Source organism: Chiloscyllium punctatum, chromosome 15, assembly GCF_047496795.1.
Source record: "Chiloscyllium punctatum isolate Juve2018m chromosome 15, sChiPun1.3, whole genome shotgun sequence".
Taxonomy (NCBI): domain Eukaryota; kingdom Metazoa; phylum Chordata; class Chondrichthyes; order Orectolobiformes; family Hemiscylliidae; genus Chiloscyllium; species Chiloscyllium punctatum.
In genome coordinates this window covers 59003028-59026482 of record NC_092753.1, presented here as the reverse complement: position 1 = coordinate 59026482, position 23455 = coordinate 59003028, and the positions used below count along the sequence as shown (strand labels likewise).

The 23455-nt window shown below is 40.7% G+C and overlaps 1 protein-coding gene across 1 annotated transcript in view; it reads right to left on the bottom strand.

The window, feature by feature from the left end:
* The window catches only part of igsf3 (immunoglobulin superfamily, member 3), a 229183-nt gene that overhangs the window by 168715 nt on the left and 37013 nt on the right, over positions 1-23455 (bottom strand). The gene's annotated exons all lie outside the window — the stretch shown is intronic.

Below are 23455 nucleotides of genomic sequence, written 5' to 3'. Positions count from 1 at the left end.
TGTTATAAAGATTATAGATGTTAGAGACTGAATTAAGTTTTTGGAATTCAGAAAAATCACTACCAATTTTCTGATTTCACAATCCTGTCAATGATCATTAATTTGAATATTGAAAACTGTATTCTTCTGGTATTTGTTGAGGTACAATATGTCAGAAGCTCGTCATTGCACTGAAACCATCTTTCTATTTAAGTTTGCATTGTGAATGGTGCTAAAGTGTGTTATGTGCTGGCCGATCTTGCAGAATTGCCAACTATTAACAAGATCAGTGCAGACACTAAAATAATTATTTTGAAGACATGGAGCTTTATGTGGAAGCCTGCTTTTCATTTGTACATTTATCGGGAAGATAAAAGCAGGTGCTTCGCTCAGCACATCACAGAGCCAGCGTTCCTTACTGGCTTGTGCCCAAGCTCACAGCAAGCAGAGCAATTGATGTACGCTCAATGAGACCATTCCTCAGTGCATATGCTGTTCCTCCACCTGGCTGGAGCAGCCGTGTGCCCCATTTACATGATGTCTTGTAATTAGGCACAAGCCTACTCTCCAGAGGAAGCAGATTCATGCACGTGAATTATTACAGCAGACCTTAAAGACCTGAAGCTGATAAAAGGCACATTGCTGTTCTGCCTGGCTGCTGTCAAGATGGGTTAGATTCAACAATACCACTTCTGTTTCTTGAATACTGCTGAACAGAGACATGTTGCTGAAGCTTTTTGTCATGCACTTTTCAAGACAACTGCAGTAATGTGAAATTTCAAGTGATCACAGCAATTTACATCACAGAAGAAAAGGGTCCTGGTTAGTAACAAAACTGATTCTGATTTACCAAAGCATTGCCTTGCAGCGAGCAACGGGGGAACTCTTGGCTCTCCAGGCTCCTGGAAAATTCAAAGAAGGCATAAGGCTTGAACAGATTCTTTTTGTTTGCAGTGCAAATCAAATGATGAGCATCAGACAAAAAGCTTCAGCAAAGTACCTTTCTTCAGCATTCAAGTTTTGTACTACAAAGCTACAAATTCTGGTTCTGTAGAGCTATGTTTGATCTGATTTTACTTTCTTACAACATTTGGCTTTATCGCTTGCATTATCTGGTCCAGTTCCCCTTGGGTTGTTGCTACACTTTGCCAGGTAATAAGTCCCTACAATTCAAGAGCACTTCATTGGCCGCCAAGTGATTTGGGGCATTACAAGGTCGCGAAAGACACTTCACAAGCACAAGTTTTTATTCTCTTTTAGTGAAGTAGCTGGTTATATCTGCCAATAGGTGAGGAAGATGTTGATGCTCTGCTATCAAAGGCAATTACTATTAAGCAGCTGCTTTAGGAAGTATAGGAGAGAAAAGTGGTGATGATTGTTTGCAAGTGTCAATCTGTTAGGAAGTATAGAATAGATTACCACGACTGAGTGATAGCATTATGATTGCAACCTGGATATTTGGCAACCCTTTGTATGATGAGATGATTATCATCAGAATGATTCTGAAAGATATAAAACATTAGCTCCCACCGTAGCACAAATATGATTGGTTGAAACTCAACTGGGTTGCAATAATATGCTGCCTTGCCGACTTATTTCCAAAATGCACTTTTTTTCCCCACAAGATCCAAAACTGAAACAAATTATATTCTCCATTATTGCTTCCTTCTCCACGAACAGCTGCACTTAATGACTTCCTTCTGATTTATCTTATTTACTCTTTTCCTATTTCAAAGTTTTAAAGGTATCCTGCAGTTATGAAAGGTATTCAAAAGGAAATAAAAAGTCAGTAGTAAATGAGCCAAATCGAAAACAGAAAAAGACCTACAAAGAGTTACTAATAGCAAACTCTTGATTTTGAGTGTGTAACTTTTCATCAGAAAAAACTGAAATGGGATAAAAGAGGAAAAGGGGAAGGAGGAGACAGAAGAGGCAGAGAATCAATGGGGATTTCTATGACATGAGTGGAACTGCCTGCTAATTGTTGAATAGATGCCTATTAGATAAGGTCATCACAGAAAATACTAGCAAAATGCACTAGATCAACCAATCCTGCGAAGAAGGGGAAATCAAAGAGACCAAACTGTTGGCAGGGTACCTTGCCTTCAAAATCTCTGAGGAAAGGTCTACACCACAAATATCAAACCATTTCCTTACCCCGTAGATCTTTGAAATGATCATATGCAGCCCTAGAACACACTACAGTTAAGAAAAAATTAGAGATAAGTGATTGGCTAGAATTTGAGAAACACAGAAACGAATTGGTTGAGGCACGGAGTTTTTCTCAGATCTGGTTGAGGAGCCGGGTGATGACAAAAACACCCCTGCTACAATCACACCACCAGTGGCAATGTCCAATTACTACAGGCTTATATTGTCAGTCTGCACAATAACTGTGTACTACAGGTATTTGTATTGGTAAAGGTTGGTCCTCAGTGTATTCAATAACATTTCAAATAAGAGTTGGCCTTCATCAGTCAGGGCATTGAGTAAGGAAGTTGGGAAGTTACGTGGCGGTTACATAGGATTTTGGTGAGGCTGCACTTGGCCTATTGTGTTCAGTTTTGATTACCTTGCTATAGAATGTTATTAAACTGGAAAGAGTACAGAAGAAATTTACAAGGATGTTGCTAGGACTCAAGGGTCTGAGTAATAGAGAAAGATTGCATAAGCTAGGACATTTCTCTTTACAGAGTAGGAGACTGAGGAGGGAATCTTATAAAAGTGTATAAGATCATGAGAGGCATGAATAGCGTGAATGCATTCAGTCTTTTGCCCAGGGTCGGGGAATTGAGGACCAAAGAGCATCACTTTAAGGTTAGAGGGGCAAGAATAAAAGGGAATCTGAGGGGCAACTTTTTTACACACAGAGGGTGTACGCATGTGGAATGAGCCGAAGTGGTTGAGGTGGGTACATTAGCAACATTTAAAAGGCATTTGGACAAATACATGGACAGGAAAGGTTTAGAAGGATATGGGCCAAGGGCAGGGAAATGGGGTTAGCGTGGATGGACATTTTAGTCGGCATGGACTAGTTCAGGCCGAAGGTCCTGTCTCCGTGCTGTACAACTCTGACTCTATGAGTTGATCTCCTGTGGTATGAGAAGGAGTCAGGACTGAGGCTAAGGTTAAGGTGAAGGGAATTTAGGTGAAAATGCTGGTGAATGCATGGCATGAGCTGGTAAAATATTACAATGTGGGAAATGGAGCTCAGAGCTGAACTAGAAGGGGAGAGCTTGGAAGCTGAGATTCTGCTGGCTTTGGGAGAGGTACTGTAATGTTCCTGCAGCTCCCAAAGGTGGTCAGCTCATCCACCTGAATCAAGCATAAAGTGCTTTTGATATGCAAATGATCATTTCCAATCAAATTCAGGTTTTCTGGGTGAGATGTCAGTCAAAACTCCATTTTTGTTGAGCTCTCACTTCTAAATTTAACCAATCCTATCCATCCCTGGCCCAGGAATCAAGCGGACATGTTTATTACTTGCAATGATCATGGTTGGTCATGACTGAGAGCTTCCTGATCTCTCTCTCTCACCAAATATATTTATATAGTGCACAATATAAATATATTTGGAGATACAGAGAGAACACCATCCAAAATATTAGCTGATTTCTCTTTCAGAATGTATCAATTCTGTTGTGTGCTTGCAGTCATGTTTTAATTTACCATTTCTAGTATCAACGATTTTACTTTTATAAAAAACTATTTTCATCAAAACCTGAAACGAATGAATCACCTCCAGTCAGTTAACCAAGGGAGGCCTATTTCTTGAAAAAAATCAAAATCACTGAGATGTTTCAGCATTTTGATTATGCAGATTACTGTAATCCCTCCCCCACACCACCCCCCCACCCCCGCCATGATAACACTAAGTAGTTTTTCACAGCGTACAGGGAAGTGGGTGTGAGGTTCAGAACTGGAACAAGACTTCAGTGATTGCAAAGGCAGCGTATATAGAGTGCAGGCAAGGACATACATGAAACAGCTGACTGGACTAATAGAAGTCTTACCCTGCTGTGCTGCATGTATGGTACTTAAACTATCATCTGTAATGTACCTCACCACGAACACAAAATTTGTTATCTCCAAGTACAATTACTCTGTGCAACTAATTACAACACTGTTTTCCTAACACTCATACAACAGCCTTGGGGATTTAATAGAATGTTCCTTTAATAATTAGCAATCACCACAAAGTCCACAAGGATATGGAAGGTGAACACGATGGTCCTCAGTTGATTTCAGCCCACAACAAAATAGGGCCACGTTCAGTGAGTAAACCTAGCTATTTTCAATGAGGGGGACCTATTTAAACATTTTCCCTAACAATTATCATATAGTTCACCATAAAACCCCCAACTCCCCTGTCAGAGTAAGTGTCATGAAACATGCATCACCATGAAACCATAAAAAGCTCATGTTGATGAAAAAAATTTAATGGCAAACAGTAATTAATGGAAAATATTATCCTGTGGCAAATAGTAGGATTAAAAAAAATGACAAAAATAAAAATTATATTTGAAATGGGTTATATTTTAGCCGATGCTTGATTTAACCAGAAGACCTCTATAGAAAATAAAGCAATTCTGAAAATGTTTGAACAAGGAATCATAAAGCTAACAAAGTCTATTTGAAATGGATAGTGAGATATGGGAGGTTCCATGCTGTGGAGTTGAAGGTTAGTTCAACCAATACTTCTGTCAGATTGTGAAAGAAATCTGCACTAAATCATCTGCTTGGATACATGAACAGGCATTGGAATCCTCTTCTTCTCACAATTGAATACCCTGCTGGCTAAGGCTTGTTATTTTTTTCTCCCGCTCAGAAGACATTCTGGAGTTAGTTGTTTAATAAAAAAAACTCCTTTACAATACTCTTCCTCTCACCTCACTTAACCTGAATGTGGTAATAACATTTCATGGGTAACAATCAGAAGGTCATGTATCCCTGAAATGTTACCATATTCTGGTGAAGTCGGGTAAGAGGAAGAAAACTGTAAGGCAGAATCTTTTAAAGAAAAAGACAATTCAGGTGTTAGACTTGGAGGTAAGTGAGCAGTTCGGGGGCAGTGACCACAACTCGGTGACTTTTACTCTAGTGATGGAGAGGGATAAGTGTGCACTGCAGGGCAACAGTTATAGCTGGGGGCAAGGAAATTATGATGCGGTGAGGCATGACTTAGGATGCGTGGATTGGAAAAATAGGCTTCAAGGGAAGAACACAAATGATATATGGAGATTGTTCAAGGAACAGCTAATGGGTGTCCTTGATAAGTATGTACCAGTCAGGCAGGGAGTAAAGGGTCTTGTGAGGGAGCCATGGTTTAATAAGGAATTGGAATCCCTTGTGAAAGGGAAGAGGGCGGCCTATGTAAAGATGAGGCGTGAAGGTTCAGTTGGGGCAATTGAGAGTTATAAGGTAGCTAGGAAGGATCTAAAGAGAGAGCTAAGAGCAGCGAGAAGGGGACATGAAAAGTCCTTAGTTGGTAGGATTAGGGAAAACCCAAAGGCTTTCTATAGGTATGTCAGGAATAAAAGGATGACTAGGGTAGGTATCGGTCCAGTCAAGGATAGTAGTGGGAAGTTGTATGTGGAGGCGGAGGAGATTGGTGAGACACTGAATCGATACTTTTCATCAGTATTCACTCAGGAACAGGACACTGTTGCTGATGTCAATATTGAGTCACAAGTGATTAGAATGGATGGCCTTGAGGTACGTAGGGAAGAGGTCTGGGGAATACTGGAAAGGATGAAAATAGATAAGTCCCCTGGGCCTGATGGCATTTATCCTAGGATCCTCTGGGAAGCAAGGGAGGAAATAGCGGAGCCATTGGCCTTGATTTTTATGTCGTCGTTGTCTACGGGAATAGTGCCAGAAGACTGGAGGATAGCGAATGTGGTCCCCTTGTTCAAGAAGGGGAGCAGGGATAGCCCGAGTAACTATAGGCCAGTGAGTCTCACTTCTGTTGTGGGCAAAGTCTTAGAGAGAATTGTAAGGGATAGGATTTATGAACATCTGGTTAGGAATAATGTGATCAAGGATAGTCAGCATGGTTTTGTGAAGGGCAGGTCGTGCCTCACAAATCTTATTGAGTTCTTTGAGAAGGTGACCAAGGAAGTGGATGAGGGTAAAGCAGTAGATGTGGTGTATATAGATTTTAGCAAGGCGTTCGATAAGGTACCCCATGTCAGGCTAATGCAAAAACTACGGAGGTATGGCATTGAGGGTGCATTAGAGGTTTGGATTAGGAATTGGCTGGCTGGAAGGAGACAGAGGGTAGTAGTTGATGGTGTAGGTTCATCTTGGAGTGCAGTTACTAGCGGTGTTCCACAAGGATCTGTTTTGGAACCATTGCTGTTTGTCATTTTTATAAATGACCTGGAGGAGGGGATTGAAGGCTGGGTGAGCAAGTTTGCGGATGACACGAAAGTCGGTGGAGTTGTGGACAGCGAAGAAGGATGTGGCAGGTTACAGTGGGATATAGATAAGTTGCAGAGCTGGACAATAAGGTGGCAAATGGAATTCAATGTAGCTAAGTGTGAAGTCATTCACTTTGGTAGGAGTAACAAGAAGGTGGATTACTGGGCTAATGGTAGACTACTTGGTAATGTGGATGAGCAGAGGGATCTTGGTGTCCATGTACACAGATCTTTGAAAGTTGCCACCCAGGTAAATAGTGCTGTGAAGAAGGCTTATGGTGTACTGGGCTTTATTGGTAGAGGAATTGAGTTCCAGAGTCCTGAGGTCATGTTGCAGTTGTATAAGTCTCTGGTGCGGTCTCATCTGGAGTATTGTGTGCAGTTTTGGTTGCCATACTATAGGAAGGATGTGGAGGCATTGGAACGAGTGCAGTGGAGGTTTACCAGGATGTTGCCTGGCATGGTAGGAAGATCGTATGAGGAAAGGCTGAGGCACTTGGGGCTTTTCTCATTGGAGAAAAGAAGGTTTAGGGGAGATTTGATAGAGGTGTACAAGATGATTAGGGGTTTAGATAGGGTTGACAGTGAGAACCTTTTTCCGCTAATGAAGTCAGCTGTTACTAGGGGACACAGCTTTAAATTAAGGGGTGGTAGGTATAGGACAGATGTTAGGGGTAGATATTTTGCTCAGCGGGTTGTGAGTTCATGGAATGCCCTGCCTGTAGCAGTGGTGGACTCTTCCTCTTTATGGTCATTTAAGCGGGCATTGGATAAGCATATGGAGGTTATTGGGCTAGTGTAGGTTAGGTAGGCTTCGGTCGGTGCAACATCGAGGGCCGAAGAGCCTGTACTGCACTGTATTTTTCTATGTTCTATGTTCTAGAATGTCTTCTGAGCTGCTTCCACTTACCTGTCATGTCTTCTGGAAGAAAGTCCAGTTTCCCTGCATTTCCTCAACAATAGTTATTGTGGTAGTGTTGCTATAGTCTTACCAGACAAAAGGGCCTGTTCTCTTCTCAGAGTGAAGCGACTGGTGGTGATTTAACCTGAGGGCCACCAGACATCAGGCGAGGGAAGAGGTTGAGAAGGAAAGTCCTTCATGGTAACCTCAAACCAGTGATGGGAACTGAACCCACACTGTTGGTATCAAACTACTCAGCAAACCAAGGAACCAGCCAACTGAGTTTAACCAATTCCCACAGAAATTATTAATATTCGTGCAAATAATAAAACACAAAAAAAGAAAATTAACATTGTAACAATGACTTCGCAAAACTGGAATTGAGACATCACTTAACCAGGAAGGTAGTGGACGTAGTTAGAACAGAGATGATGAGTTAATGGAACATTAGGACACCATTTCAGATTATGTTTATCTTACAGAGGGTAGTACATCAGGGTCAGTCAGGGGTGTGTTGGAATAGTCAGGTGTAGAGGTAACACAGGTATAAACAAAAGTCTCAGCCATGAATCAGCAGAAGGAGGCAACGTTAGGGGGATGGAAACATGCAGTCTTACTGTAGGCATGGACGTGGTCAGAAGCACATTTCAAGGTGAAATACTCTGACATTTGAGAGACAGAGGAGTTGAGGTCGAGAGAGGGAAGAGTGGGGAGGGCACATCAAATAGGACGCACACCCAGTCCACTTCAATGCCACCCATCCTTTAGCTGTGCCCCATAATGCAGGGGCGTGGGCAGGCATCTAAACCAGTAGCCCACCAACATATTTAAATAAGCTACTAAGGATTAAATGGGCTTAAAAGCTCAATTGACTCCATTGTTCTGCTGCCTACACTGTAATATGGTTGACATGGGTAGAAGCATGCAGCCCTTTTTACTTAAATACATTTTTAAAAAGGCAGGAAGGAAAAGGGGTACTATCTTTGGTTGGATGCCCTTTGCCATTGAGTTACTCCTCTCACACAGAAGACAGCAACCCCCACTTCCTTCCTCTGCCAGAACTTTAAAACCTACCCCCACATATCTGTTCACAAAAATGACCTTAAGCTTCCAGTTGCCTGCCACTTCACAAACCACCGTGTTCCCTGGCCAACATCTCTGCCGCAGGGTGGCTGTAGTGCTTCAGCGAAGCTCAGTGCAAGGTAGAAGAACAGCACTTCATTTTCCACTTGGGAACCCTGCAGCCTTCCGGACTCAGTATCCAGTTCAACAACTTTAGGGTTTGAGCTCTTCCTTGTCCTTACCACAACCCCCACATACTAGGCCTTGTTATCACATGGTCTGCTATTACACACTACCCATTGTTCGCCACTCGCATTCCCCATTAACAGTTATTCAACCTCCTAGCCACTCCTTTGTCTCTCCAACTATTCTTCCCTCTCTTTGGGCTCTATCCCCACCCATCATTTACCCCTTAACCTTCCCCCCACTCTATCTTCTGCATATAAATCAACAATTTCCTAGCTATCATCAATTCTGTGGAAGGGTCACTCAACTCAAAACATTAACTCTGATTTGTCTTCACAGATACTGCTGGACCTGCTCAACTTTTCCAGCAAATTCTGTTATTGTCCCTAAATTGCTCCCTCCCTGTGCAGTACCTAACCTGGGATGGGATCCACTGGGGCTTTCATTCTGGAGCTGGTTGCAATCCCAGAAGCATCAACCACTGTGTCCTTAGTATTGCAGACTGACACATTCCAAGGTGCAGGACTATGTGCTGAGGGACAAACTAAAGCCTCGGGCAGCTGCTGCCAAGGAGCAGTGGGAAAAGACCATTGTCTGACGGTCTTCCTGTTGAAAGTAAATGGGGTCCAGTCAGTTACCGAAGCCTCCCATTGCCTCAAATATGTAAAAACATTGGTATTGTATGTATAGGAGAGGTCTTTGATCCTTTGGACAGTCAAAATCCAATGTTTTGCTTGTTCATTTGATATGCAACTGTACAGAACAATTTGTGACAATGCATACATACAAAGAGATCTTTTAATGAATGAAGTATATTTTTGAAATGTTTCAGGGTGCTGCTCCTTGGTTGCAAAGGCAATCCCAGGCTACTTTTCCCAACTGCAAGTCATCCTCTTAAAACCCTTCCTTTTAGCATCTCCATCTTTTTATATCCAAAAACAAATGCAAGGAGCTTCTGACTTTCTTTGCCACTAAGATTGGGACCATCCAGTCAATTGCCCCGGCAGTTCCCCTTCCTTTACCTCCCTAACCCATTTTGGAAGGTGAGGCCACAAGCAGCGTTTCCTTTTCCTCCACCCTATTAATCTCTGCCCCAGGGCAGGGATAATCCTACAGGACACGACGAATACCCTTGCCAGAATGCACCATCGATAGCATTCTATTGGGATATATCACTACCTGGTATGGCAACTGTACCACTCAAGATCAGAGACAATTACAGAGAATGGTGAACTCAGCCCAGACAATCACAAAGGCCAATCTCCAGTCTATAGAATCCATCTACTAGGCCTGTTGTCAAGGAAAGGCCACAAGCATTCTTAAAGATCCATCCCACCCTGGCAATATTTTTCTACAACCTCTACCATTGGGGAGAAGGTACAGAAGCCTGAACACACGCACCAGCCGGTTTCGTAACAGTTTCTACCCAACTGCTGTTAGAATACTGAATGGACTCACAAATTCTTAACATTCGCATGAACCTGTGTTTTTGTTTTTGCTGCTGTTTACCTATTATTTACTATCTATGCTACTTAACTATATGAACTGCCTGTATTGCTCACAAGACAAAGCTTTTCACTGTGCCTCAGTACACGTGAAAATAAATTCAATTCCAATTCAATTCAGTGGGCTAGGGAGGTAAAGGAAGGGGAACTGCCAGGGCAATTGACTGGATGGTCTCAATCTTAGTGGCAAAGAAAGCCAGAAGCTCCTTGCATTTGTTTTTGGAGATAAAAAGATGGAGATGCTAAAAGGGAGGATTTTAAGAGGATGACTTGCAGTTGGGAAGAGTTGCCTGGGATCGCTTTTGCAACCAAGGAGCAGCATCCTGAAAGCTAGTGCTTCCAAATAAACCTGGTGTTGTGTGATTTTTAACTTGTCCACCCCAGTCCAACACCAGCTGCTCCACATCATTCCAGTGAGGAGTTCTGGCAAAGAGGAGTAGGACCAATGTTTCACTGTGGCTAATTCAGTTCTCTACCAGTTATATCCAAAAAAAGCATGTCACCCTTGCACTTAAGATGTGGTCTGTACAAAGGGAACTGCTGCGGTGAGATACAATAACGGTTTTAATGGGAAACAGCATAATGAAGACCGAACAGTGTGGTTACGGAGACTGCTAGCTGTAAAATAATGTTAGAAAAACAATTCAAAGATTATGGCGATGGGATTTTGTAAGTGCAATGCAGAACTATGGGAACAGATTTTTCTGGGGCAGGCCAAGAACAAAGTAGAGTTAGGACGTAGACAGGGATTAGGAAGTGATTCGAGATTACTTTATCTGTGGCAAATAGTTTAGAATCAACAAGATCAAGTCAAGGGTATAGTTTTGACTGCTCTGTTTTTCTTTCATTTACTACTGGCATATTAGCTGTTTCCCCAAAGGCAAAGTCTTCAGAGGAGAATATTTTCAGTGTGGCCGGCAAGACGTAAATGAAAATGAAACAGAAACGGCTCATCAGGCACTAGTAAATGCAAACATATGAATATTTAACCACAGGATTGTGAATACGACCCCGTACCTAAAAATTAAATTTTGATGAGAAGTCAAACGAATAGCCATATTGTGAACCAACTGACATTGAAACAGAGTTATACGCAAAGGAAAACGATTGAGGGTGGGAGACATAAAAAAAAGATTTTGACACAGATTCATTCAAGGTGGCAGATTTTAATCCAAGTTGTTCTCGTGTTTGGACTTCATGGTATACACCCAACACACACCTAAAATATGATGTGGATCATTGAAATACATCCTTATGCCTGAACAGTACTCTTGGCACAACTCACTCCTCTACTGGTAGTTTGCCTAATCAAGATTTGGAGGTGCCGGTGTTGGACTGGGGTGTACAAAGTTAAAAATCACGCAACACCAGGTTATAGTCCAACAGGTTTAATTGGAAGCACCTGTTAGCTAACACCTAACACCTTCAACACATTATCTGGGCTAACCAAATTGTTAAAGTTCACCTGAGAATGTAACTTTTAAAAAAGTTTTGTGATTTACACATGAATTCTAACAGATGAGAGACTTAACAAACAATCAAGATATTTTTCAATGTATAATTTCAATTACATCACAATGTAAACTTTTGCTATAAATTCTGCATCTTACAACTGTGTACTCTACAACCACCTAATGAAGGAGCAGCACTCCGAAAGCTAGTGCTTCCAGTTAAACCTGTTGGACTATAACCTGGTGTTATGAGACTTTTAACTTAGTCCAAAATGGATATCCTTGATTGGGCAATCTGCTTCACTGGTCCTCAGGTAGTTCTAGGAGCATGGATAAACAATCTGTTCAGTGATATTATTACATACCTCTGGAGCAGGTGGGACTTGAACCCAGGTCTGCTGGAAGAAAGGTGGGGTCACTATCACTTCACCACAAACTATTGAAGGCAGAGACTCTGATGACTTCTGTGGAGTTGTGGTAGAATTTGGAAGTTACATGCTACTCTTATTGCTCATTGGAACACTTTAAGAACATCAACCTACTTTTCCTCCAGTGAGCCTGAGGCAAATTCCAAAATGACGTGGAACAGATGCAATATTAGGCCTGCCTTTGCCAAAATATTTAATGTTGAGCCCAAGAGTCCAATGCACAAGAGAATTTCTACTTCGAAGTCTTTTGGGGAGAGAAAGAAATGAACTTGACGAATAATCTAGGTCAACATAAACAAGATGGCAATTATAGGAATTAGCAATGAGGCAGTGATGGGTCACTGCATCAATACTACATAAATTCATTGTCTTCATATTGCTCCATCCAGGAACACCATGTTCTCTTTCTCAGATACTCAATGTAGTCAATTTTCCTTTAATCCTTTGATTTCTCCATATCAAGGCATTGACATGAAGAGTGGACAACAGATACTCTTACAAACCATGATAACTTTGGCTCTAAAGATAAAATTTAAGAGATTATATTGTAGTTGGGAACTTCTGAGCCACCTTCTAACTAGACAGGGGAATGTGTCTCAAATCTTCATCAAAGTGGCCTTTGTGACTGAAAAATAGCTTTGGGGAAAAATGTGAACCAAGTTCCACATCACTGAATTCCACAACTAAACTGTCTGCTGGGATATCCACTTAGCATGTTGGATCTGCAGAACTAATGTCTTCCAACTAAAAACTCTGGTTCAGTATTTGTTTGGTATGGAAGTGCTGATGTGAAGTGACATCATTTGTGTTGGGTGAGCATAAATAAGGCAAAACCGTAAATATTTGCCTTATCATAATCTCCAACACTTTCTGAATTTCACGTCCATTATATTTTAAACATGTTTGTCAAGTTAAAAATTCACCCTCAAATACATTTGTTTCCCCACAGATTGCATCAATTTGGAATTGTGGTCGAAAGAGTTGCAGGCTACCACAGATCTATTCTCTTTCAAAACCAAGGCACATTCTGATATTGTCACCTTTTGTCTTTATGCTCTCTTACATTTGATAGCAAACTGAAATTTATGATAAATTAAATCTATATCCACAACTCTAAAGATCTATGAATAATCTATTCCTATTGCTTTTTACTTGATATATGAAAGCACACTCTGGTTGATAATCTTTATTTTTTTTAAAAAAAGAGTATCTATCCAGAAAATTAAATAAGCCATTCCTGATATCAAATGCATGGTAAGCAGGAGACAGATGGAATCTTGGGCTGACATCCTACTTTAAAAAAGTACTTTTAACAGTGCAGTGCTTCCTCCATATTATGCCCAAGTGTCAATTTAGATTATGCAAATTGTGATTGAAAATACAATCTTCTGACTCAGAGGCAAGAGTATTATCCACTGAATCTATTTTTATATTTAGAGTGAGGAATTAAATATAGTGTGCCATTCCTTAAAAAAATACAAACAAGAAACTAATATATTTGACAGAAATTATTGAACTCTAAGCACAAAAATTGATGACCTCAATACCAGCCTCATTTTGAATCTTCCTGTCAATCGTATGTTGTAGTGAAACAGACCTTCTAGTCAGTTAGAAGAGGAGACGAGAATAATAGATGAACAGGTTCTGTTATTCAATCGCATGCTGATACTAACACTGAAATATTTAACAGGTACAACATGTGACATAATCCCTACAAGGTGCTCCTTCCACAGATCCTGAAAGCTGTTCACTTCTCCAAGAGACTTACATTATCGACAAAGTAGCAGAATATACGATTACATGATGAAAATAAGAACTCAAAATGAGGATGACAATGCTGAGCAGGAATAGTTTGCTGAGGGACTGGTATTTTATTTATATTTCCCTGCTGACTTCAGGTGAATGTCAATGAAGAACATGAACAAAGGGCTTCCACTTCAGGGAGAAAGGACAGGTCCCCACCCACTTCAGCCTATACAACCCCAGTTCTCATCCAGTTAAAAACAAGGCTTGAATATTTTAACTATTGTGTCACATACTTTCCTATCTTCACATGACATATTGGTAATATTGCTGCCAACACTCTTCATGATACCTTTAACTCTGAGATGCTGGTGTTGGACTCGGGTGCACAAAGTTAAAAATCACACAACACCAGGTTATAGTCCAACAGGTTTAATTGGAAGCACACTAGCTTTCGGAGCGACGCTCCCTCATCATCTAATGTTGTGTGATTTTTAACTTTTAACTCTGAGGCATTCCAACTTAAAATGAAACTGTTCAGTGTGATAAAGTCAAAAAGTTTCACTTCGCATCACAACCTAGCATATATTTACCTTTGAACCTCAGAAACCATTTTTATACAGTGTTACTCTATCATAGAAAGATTAAACAAATGGGATCATCTTGGAACTAAGGGCTCTGTAAGTCAACAACACCGTTGATAAATTTTCTTATCTGCTTCATGATGATCCCGCAAAACAACACTTTTATTAACATAAGACAGGTCATTTGAGTGGTAGGTTTCCCACATCCTGGAATTTAAAAAGGTTGTGATTTTACAGCAGTTGTCTTGTTTAATGAAATGCACAAGCTCTGAATGAAACAGACAAAATAGCCTTTGATATTGCTTTGAACAGCTGTACGACAGCTGCTGCCTGAAAACAACATTGTACTGAATCTCCCTAACACTGTATGATATAGTGAACCCAAGCTGACAGCCATCCAACATCAAATTTATAATTAGGCTTTCTCATTAGTGAAAAGGGAGGATGGATAAAAAGCATGCAGCCCACCCAAATGGCATGGAGCTCCCCAGAAAACATTCATGGGAGTTCTTATTAGCAGCATATCTATCTGGAAACAAAGCCATTACTTATATGAAACAATAAGATGGAAATTGTTGGACAGCTTTCAAAATATTTATTAACACCTCATCTCCGTGTGAATTCTTGTTGACTACTGTTTTAAGTTTAAAAAATAAACAAACTGGGTCACATATGAACTCATGACTTACATATGTTAATGGGATGTCTATCACTTACACTTTCATTTAAATTGTAATCAGGTCAGGGTACAGACATTTTAAAAATCAAATCCATATTAAGGAGCTTGAGACTCACTCAGTGTATATAGTACAAATCTATATTTCTGTATCTAACTCAGAAATTCTCTTTGGCTGATGTAATGTTTGACAGCACGTTGTTCACAAGGTTTCCCAAAGCGAAGCTGTCCAGCATAACCAAATGTTCCATTGGCTTTGTCCACGGTCTGATGTGATCAATAACATATTAGCAGGAAGCAGAGTTTTATTTCTAATTCTTAGTATTGATTACCAGTCTGTTAAGAAAGAATTACTTCAAAATTAACTTAGTTATTGGTGTTTTTGATACTCTGACATATTGCCAACTACAGAAGGACTGGGAGTATATAAGGAGAACTTACATATTATCTTTGATGTTTGCAGACCATCATAAACCACTTTATAGCCAATGAGGTATTATTGAAATGAAGTGCAGTACTTTAACAGTAATGTGGCAGCAATTTGTGCCAGCAAAGTTCAAGCAACACAACAAGATAAAATGATCAGCTTTTGCAACGTTGATTAAGGGATAAGTATTGGTCAAGACACTAGAGGGAATACCTCAGCTCTTTCTTATTTAGAAGTGAAAGAGCTGATTTCTGTAGTTATTAGCAGTACTTTCGTTCATTTTGAAAAGCTAGAGTTATATCATGATTGGTGTTGCCATGGGAATGTAGTTGAAATCTTCATAATGCCCTTTCTGTAAATAAAATAAGACCCCATGCATCAAGGTACATGCTTTCTAGCACATGTAAATGCATTGCATTGACCATCTTTAAGTCTGGATGGTTTAATAAACTATTTCTAATAGCAGAATTACAACTAATGATGGACACATTGTTCTGAGGCTTACAAGTCATGGGCTGGCTGAGCAGGATGCTCATTATGAACTGTCAATGTGATGTGTTTTCTCTTGCTGCATTGCCATACCATGGATGGCCCAACCAATTAGCATCTTCTTCTCATGCTGGATAAGTTGGTGTCCTTTCTTTTTAAGTCTATTTCTTGCATCCTAGTCCTGATGAGTACAAGAACGAAGCTTCAACACCTTCTCTTCTTTTAGCAATGTTTGAATTTTTCTTGTCCTGAGTAAAGTGAATTTAAGGAGGACACCCACAATCTGTACCCTGTTATAACCTCAGTCCAGTTACCTGAGTCATGAATCATCCTATAACAAGGGCTCCTGGTGTCACCAGCACAGGGTTATGTCACAACTTACTGCCACTATACTCAGTGCTAATAGCCCACTCCCAAGGCACTTGGGGAAAATTTGAGTTAAAACATATTTCAAAGCCTCTTTCTCTCTCTCTCTCTCTCTTCCTTTCAACTACATTTTCACATGTCCAAGTCAGCTGGCCATGCAGCATATCGTCCATCACTTAGTTTCACTTAATTATCCCAAAAACAGAATAGATAGGAGAAAATGTGACCTTACAGTCTGTGCCCGATCAGGATTTGTTTATTACAGAATGTTAAATGGTTGAGCACACAAGTCCAATTGGCCCAACATGTCCATGCAGAATCTTACTGTTAACCCAACAACTGCAATTTAATTCATATCAGATGCTTCATACAATGGACAACTAATCCAATACCATGTGCCACTTGCTCTACCAATTACATACCTCTAGATGATTCTCAAATAAATGTGTTCTCTTTTCTTTCTATTCATATCATTATTAGTGTGGATGCAGGTTTCTGCATTTCTTTTTAGTTCAAATAAAGGGGTGAACATAATCGAAAAAAAGCTGGATTTTCCACCCCAAACCAATGTATGCCAGGAGCCAGAAGCAGAAAATGAATGGAAATTCCATTCTTGTGAAGTCTCAGGATTATTAGGAGTATGAGATTTTTCATAAGATGGCTATTTTTTGAAACGTCTCTTTTATCTCAAAGCAAAATTGAACATATGAACTGGTCCTAGTTTGCTTGACTGCATACCTCTGTGGAGAAAGTGAGGACTGCAGATGCTGGGGATCAGAGCTTTAAAATGTGTTGCTGGAAAAGCGCAGCAGGTCAGGCAGCATCAAAGGAGAAGGAGAATCGACGTTTCGGGCATAAGTTCTTCTTCAGGAATGCGTACCTCTGTGGCCTGGTTACCATGGGAAAAGGGGACCCCAATCAAGTCTTTTTGAAGTCAGGTATCAGGTTCAACAAAGGTCAGAACAGCTGACTTTATCAAGGATGGATTTACAGTCAGTCAGTCAAATTCAGAGATGCAGGAGAGATAGAAAGAAAGAAAGAGAGAGAGAGAGACGGATGTTGCTATGCAGATGGAAAGCAGTGATGATATGGCTGTGAGGGTGGAATGCCAAGGAGAATGGACTCCCGTTTGAAGGGATAAGCGCGATAGAAACCTAAAGGCTGAGAAATCATCAGTAGGTGCCATGTTGCTAGAAGTCAATTCAATTGTGCACAGGGGCAATGACTGAAAGGAGTTTTCGAAGAACTAGTATAAACTTTGTCCACTTCCAATCGCCCACTTATAGGAAGGATACTATCAAGGGGGAGAGGGTTCAGAAAAAAATTAACAGGATAGGCTGGGAACTTTTTCACTGGAGCATAGGAGGTTGAGAAATTACCTGATAGAAGTTTATAAAATAATGACAGATTTAGATAGAGTTGATGGTAGTTGTTTTTTTTCCCCTAAGTTAGGGAATTTCAACACCAGGAGGTATATTTATAAGGCGAGAAGAGAGAGTTATAAAAAAGACATAAGAGCAACTTATGTGAGAGGGTGGTTGGCATGTGGAATGAACTTCCTGAGGAAGTGGTGGATGTGGGTACAATTACAATGCTTAAAAGGCATTCGGATGGATACATGATTAGGAAAGCTTTGGAGAGATATGGGCCAGGAGCAGGCAAGTGGGACTAGTTTAGTTTGGGATTGTGTTGAGCATGGACAGGTATAGACAGGAGAGATCAAGTGAATCCTTAGATGAGTATAAAGGCAGTAGGAGTATACTAAAGGAAAATCGGGAAGGCACAAAGCAGACATGAGATAGCTTTGGCAAATAGAGTTAAGGAGAATACAAAGGGTTTTTACAAATACTTTAAGGACAAAAGGGTAACTAGAGAGCGAATAGGACCCCTCAAAGATCAACAAGGCAGTCTTTGTGTGGAGCCGCAGGAGATAGGGGAGATACGAAATGAATAATTTGCATCAGTGTTTACTGTGGAGAAGGACATGGAAGATATAGAATGTGGGGAAATAGATGGTGACATCTTGAAAAGTGTCCATATTACAGAGGAGGAAGTGCTGGATGTCTTGAAACACATAAATCCCAGGACCTGAACAGATAATAGACAATAGACAATAGGTGCAGGAGTAGGCCATTCTGCCCTTCGAGCCAGCACCACCATTCATTATGATCACGGCTGATCATCCTCAATCAGTATCCTGTTCCTGTCTTATCCCCATAACCCTTGATTCCACTTTCCTTAAGAGCTCTAGCCAATTCTTTCTTGAAAATATCCAGAGACTTGGCCTCCACAGCCTTCTGGGGCAGAGAATTCCATACACCCACCACTCTCTGGGTGAAGAAGTTTTTCCTCAACTCTGTTCTAAGTGGCCTACCCCTTATTTTTAAACTGTGTCCTCTGGTTCGGGACTCACCCATCAGCGGAAACATGCTTCCTGCCTCCAGAGTGTCCAATCCTTTAAGAATCTTATATGTCTCAATCAAATCCCCTCTCAGCCTTCTAAACTCAAGCGTATACAAGCCCAGTCGCTCAAATCTTTCAGCGTAAGGTAGTCCCGCCATTCTGGGAATGGACCTCAGGAACCTACGCTGTGCTCCCTCAATAGTCAGAATGTCTTTCCTCAAATTTGGAGACCAAAACTGCATACAATATTCCAGGTGTCACCAGGGCCCTGTACAGCTGCGGAAGAACCTCTTTGCTTCTAAACTCAACTCCCCTTATTATGAAGGCCAGCATGCTATTAGCTTTCTTCACTGCCTGCTGTACCTGCATGCTTGTCTTCATTGACTGATGTACAAGAACACCTAGATCTCATTGTACTGCCCCTTTACCTAACTTGACTCCATTTAGGTAGTAACCTGCCTTCCTGTTCTTGCCACCAAAGTGGATAACCACACATTTATCCACATTAAACTGCATCTGCCATGCATTTGTCCACTCACCTAGCCTGTCCAGGTCACCCTGTATTCCCCTAACATCCTCCTCACATTTCACCCTGCCACCCAGCTTTGTGTCATCAGCAAATCTGCTAATATTACTTTTAATACCTTCATCTATATCATTAATATACATTGTAAAAAGCTGCAGTCCAGCACTGATCTCTATGTACCCTAAAACTCTGTGGGAATCAAGGGAAATGATTGCAGGGCCTCTTGCCAAGATATTTGTATCATCGATAGTTTCAGGTGAGGTGCTGGAAGACTGGAGGTTGGCTAACTGGTGCCAGTATTTAAGAAAGGGTAAGGACAAGCCAGGGAACTAAAGGCCGGTGAGCCTGACATCGGTGGTGGGCAAGTTGATGGAGGGAATCCTGAGGTACAGGATTTACACGTACTTGGAAAGGCATACACTGATTAGGGATAGTCAACATGGCTTTGTGCGTGGGAAATCATGTCTCACAAACTGGAGCCTTTTGAGAAAGTAACAAAGAGGATTGAAGAGGGCAGAGTGGTGGATGTGATCTATATAGACTTCAGTAAGGCGTTCAACAAGTTTCCCCATGGTAGACTGGTTGGCAAGGTTAGATCTTATGGAATACAGGGAGAACTTGCCACTTGGATGCAGAACTGGTTAGAAGGTAGAAGACAAAGGGTGGTGGTGGAGAGTTGTTTTTCAGACTGGAGGCCTGTGACCAGTGGAGTGCCACAAGGATCAGTGCTGAGTCCATTACTTTTCATCATTTACATAAATGAATTGGATGCGAGCATAAGAGGTACAGTTAGTAAGTTTGCAGATGACACCAAAACTGGAGGTGTAGTGGACAGCGAAGAAGGTTAACTCAGATTACAGCAGGATCTTGATCAGATGGGCCAATGGGCTGAGAAGTGGCAGATGGAGTTTAATTTAGATAAATGCGAGATTCTGCATTTTGAGAAACAAATCTTAGCAGGACTGAATGGTAAGGTCCTAGGGAATGTTGCTGAACAAAGAGACCTTGGAGTGCAGAGTCATAGCTCCTTGAAAGTAGAGTTCCAGGTAGATAGGATCGTGGGGAAGGCATGTGGTATGCTTTCCTTTATTGGTCAGAGCATTGAGTATAGGAGTTGGTAGGTCATGTTGCGACTGTACGGGACATTGGTTAGATCACTTTTGGAATATTGCATGCAATTCTGGTCTCCTTCCTATCGGAAGAATGTTGTGAAATCTGAAAAGGTTGAGAAAAAATTTCCAAGGATGTTGCCAGGTTTGCAGGATTTGAGCTATAAGGAGAAGTTGAATAGGCTGGGGCTGTTTTCCTTGGAGCTCGAAGGCTGAGGCGTAACCTCATAGAGGTTTATAAAATCATGAGGGGCATGGATAGGATAAATAGACAAAGCCTTTTCCCTGGGGTGAGTGAGTCCAGAACTAGAGGGCACAGTTTTAGGGTGAGAGGGGAAAGATATAAAAGGGACCTAAGGGGCAACTTTTTCACTCAGAGGGTGGTACGTGTATGGAATGAGCTGCCAGAGGAAATGATGGAGGCTGGTACAATTGCAACATTTAAAAGGCATCTAGATGGGTATATGAATAGGAAGAATTTAGAGGAATATAAGCCAAGTGCAAGCAAATGGGACTAGATTAGGTTGGGGTATCTGGTTGACATGGATAAGTTGGACAGAAGGGTCTGTTTTCGTGTGTACGTCTCTGTGGCTCTATGACTGGTTGGACCAAAGTGTCTGTTTCTGAGCTGCATGACTCTATGACTCTATAACAGTCTAAGAGAGAGAAGAGAGCCTGTGGAAACAGCAAGAGGGATTCAAGACTACAGAAACATTGCTGCTAAGAGTGTGGCATAATATACAAATGTGGCACACAGTTATTAGTAATATCAAGAAACTAATAAGAGTATCTTTTCTGTAGGTTAGAGTATGCGTTGCATACTGAGTAACTGATGTAAGGTTGATATGATTTAAGTTTGTTTGTTTTAATCCTTGATATCTTGGGTGACTCCTTTACATCAGTCACTAGGAAATTAAATCTCTTTTTAAAAGTTATCAATTTTTATAGGGATCTAAACAACATTAACATGTCAATTCCAAAATCAAAGTGAATTGTTTCAGTGGTGCTGTTAAGAAAGGTGGTACCAGGTTAATCAATATCCATTTCACCTTTATTGGCTTCATCTACCAAGATGCCAATATCGAAAGTATTTGCACATGTAGCTGGCAATGACCACGAGCAACTTCTTTCAGAGTCCAGGAGAACAGTAGGGCAAATATGCCATCTGCTACATGGATAACCGCAACCACCAAAAAGCATGGAGCTGGCACATGCAGTGGTAGTAGCTGACAGCTGTGGCCTCAAATCTGGCTCCATCTCCTCGCAAACACACAGAGATGTCAATCCTTGGGAATGATACTACAGACTGGCACAGAAAGCTACTGCCCAAGCAAACCAGTTTACATAGCACCAATGTTAGTTCAATTGCATAAAACAGGTCAGATACAGGGCTGTTCCATCATTTGGCACATCTCTTTAGCAATCTTCCCCCAATTAAGCTAGTTAGGGAAGAAAGACTTGGACTTAAAAAAGCACCTTTCGTAACCCCAGGATGTCTCAAAGTAGTTTACTGTCAATGAAGTGCATACTTGCTTTGCTCAACAACCATTCATGAGAAGTGCCTTGGAATTGTTTTACAACCTTAAAATATGCTATATGAAAGAAAGTAATTGTAGTTGGAATTGTTGCCAATGTTGTCATCTATGTTAATGAGTTGAGAATGGGTTCTCAAACTTTTCAGAGAACTTCAAAATTGTTGTGCTCTTCCTTTTCAATTATCCTATTGCCTTTGATTTTATCTGCATGCAATATTTTAATCTTTCAATTCTATACAGTGGAGGCAACTGAACAAGGTGTATGACTGACACCTGACTGATGAAACTAGAACTTAAAACTTGCAGAAATATCACATTTTTATTTGCATGGATTTCTCCAGCTTTCCACTGCTAAGCTAGACAAAGGTGTAGTACAGTAGAAAACAGTGCTCTTTCTGAAGAGGACAGGAAAGAAAAGGTTACCTTCATATTGTCCAGCTCACTCTAATCACTTTAAAAGGTTATATTATACCCTTTTTTTGAAGAGAGGTGTAGAACTGACTACTGACCACGCCTTAAGTAAACAACTTGAGGCCTTGGGGTTTTCCTTAAAGTTGGAACAATGGAAGCAGTGTGGCTGTGGCCAGTTCTCACAGAACAGGCTTTGTACTTATTTTAATCTTTAAGCAGCAGAAGCCTTTAGGGTATCAAAGTGTTGGTAGTTTCAGTGAATGATTCCTATTACTATTCTCTCTGAACCCTCACTTGATGATTTTTCCTCCTGCTTTGGAGGACTTCATGTAAAAATCTGTGTATGAATTTGTCCTTTTTGCCAAGGGGTGTGTTTATGGGATATTACTATATCGTGGTGCCTTGGATGCTGCCTGACCTTCTGCGCTTTTCCAGCAACACATTTTCAGCTCTGATCTCCAGCATCTGCAGTCCTCACTTTCTCCTATTACTATATCATAACAATTAATTAGTAAGAGGTACTGCATCTATTATCTGGTTAAGTTTTCCAATAGTTAAGTTATTCTAAATTCCCCTTTCTTTTGTCTATATTTTAACTATAGTGTTTAAATAAATTGTGATTTGGAGACGCTGGTGTTGGACTGGGGTGTACAAAGTTAAAAATCCCACAACACCAGGTTTTAGTCCAACATGTTTATGTGGAAGCACTAGCTTTTGGAGCGCTAATCCTTCATCAGGTGATGAAGGAGCAGTGCACCGAAAGCTAGTGCTTCCAAATAAACCTGTTACACTATAACTTGGTATTGTGTGATTTTTAACTAAATAAATTGTGTTTTGCTTAATGTTGAGTAGTCTGACCAGTTGCATTGCATCTGGAACATGGCACTTCACATTTACCTTTAAAAGAAGAAAAGGTTAGGGTTTAGGCTACCTTCTTAAAATATTTTGAGGGGGTCTGGCCTGGTTCATAACACCATATCCTAATGTTCAAAATATGATGGTAGTTCCAGGCAATATTTCAAGTAATTGTCAGTGTGGATACCAGACAAATGGTTTTTTGCATCATTCAATTTGCATCACTCAAATTTGGACAGCAAGTAATCTCCTCTTCCACAATCTTGTTCTTATAAATCCGATAGATTCACATCTCCAGAGCAATGAAACAAATCATCAAATGACCCAGTTGTTTCAAAGCAGACAGACATACAGTGGGTGTCAAGCTATAGATTAATTTTAGGTCAAACAACAGTCA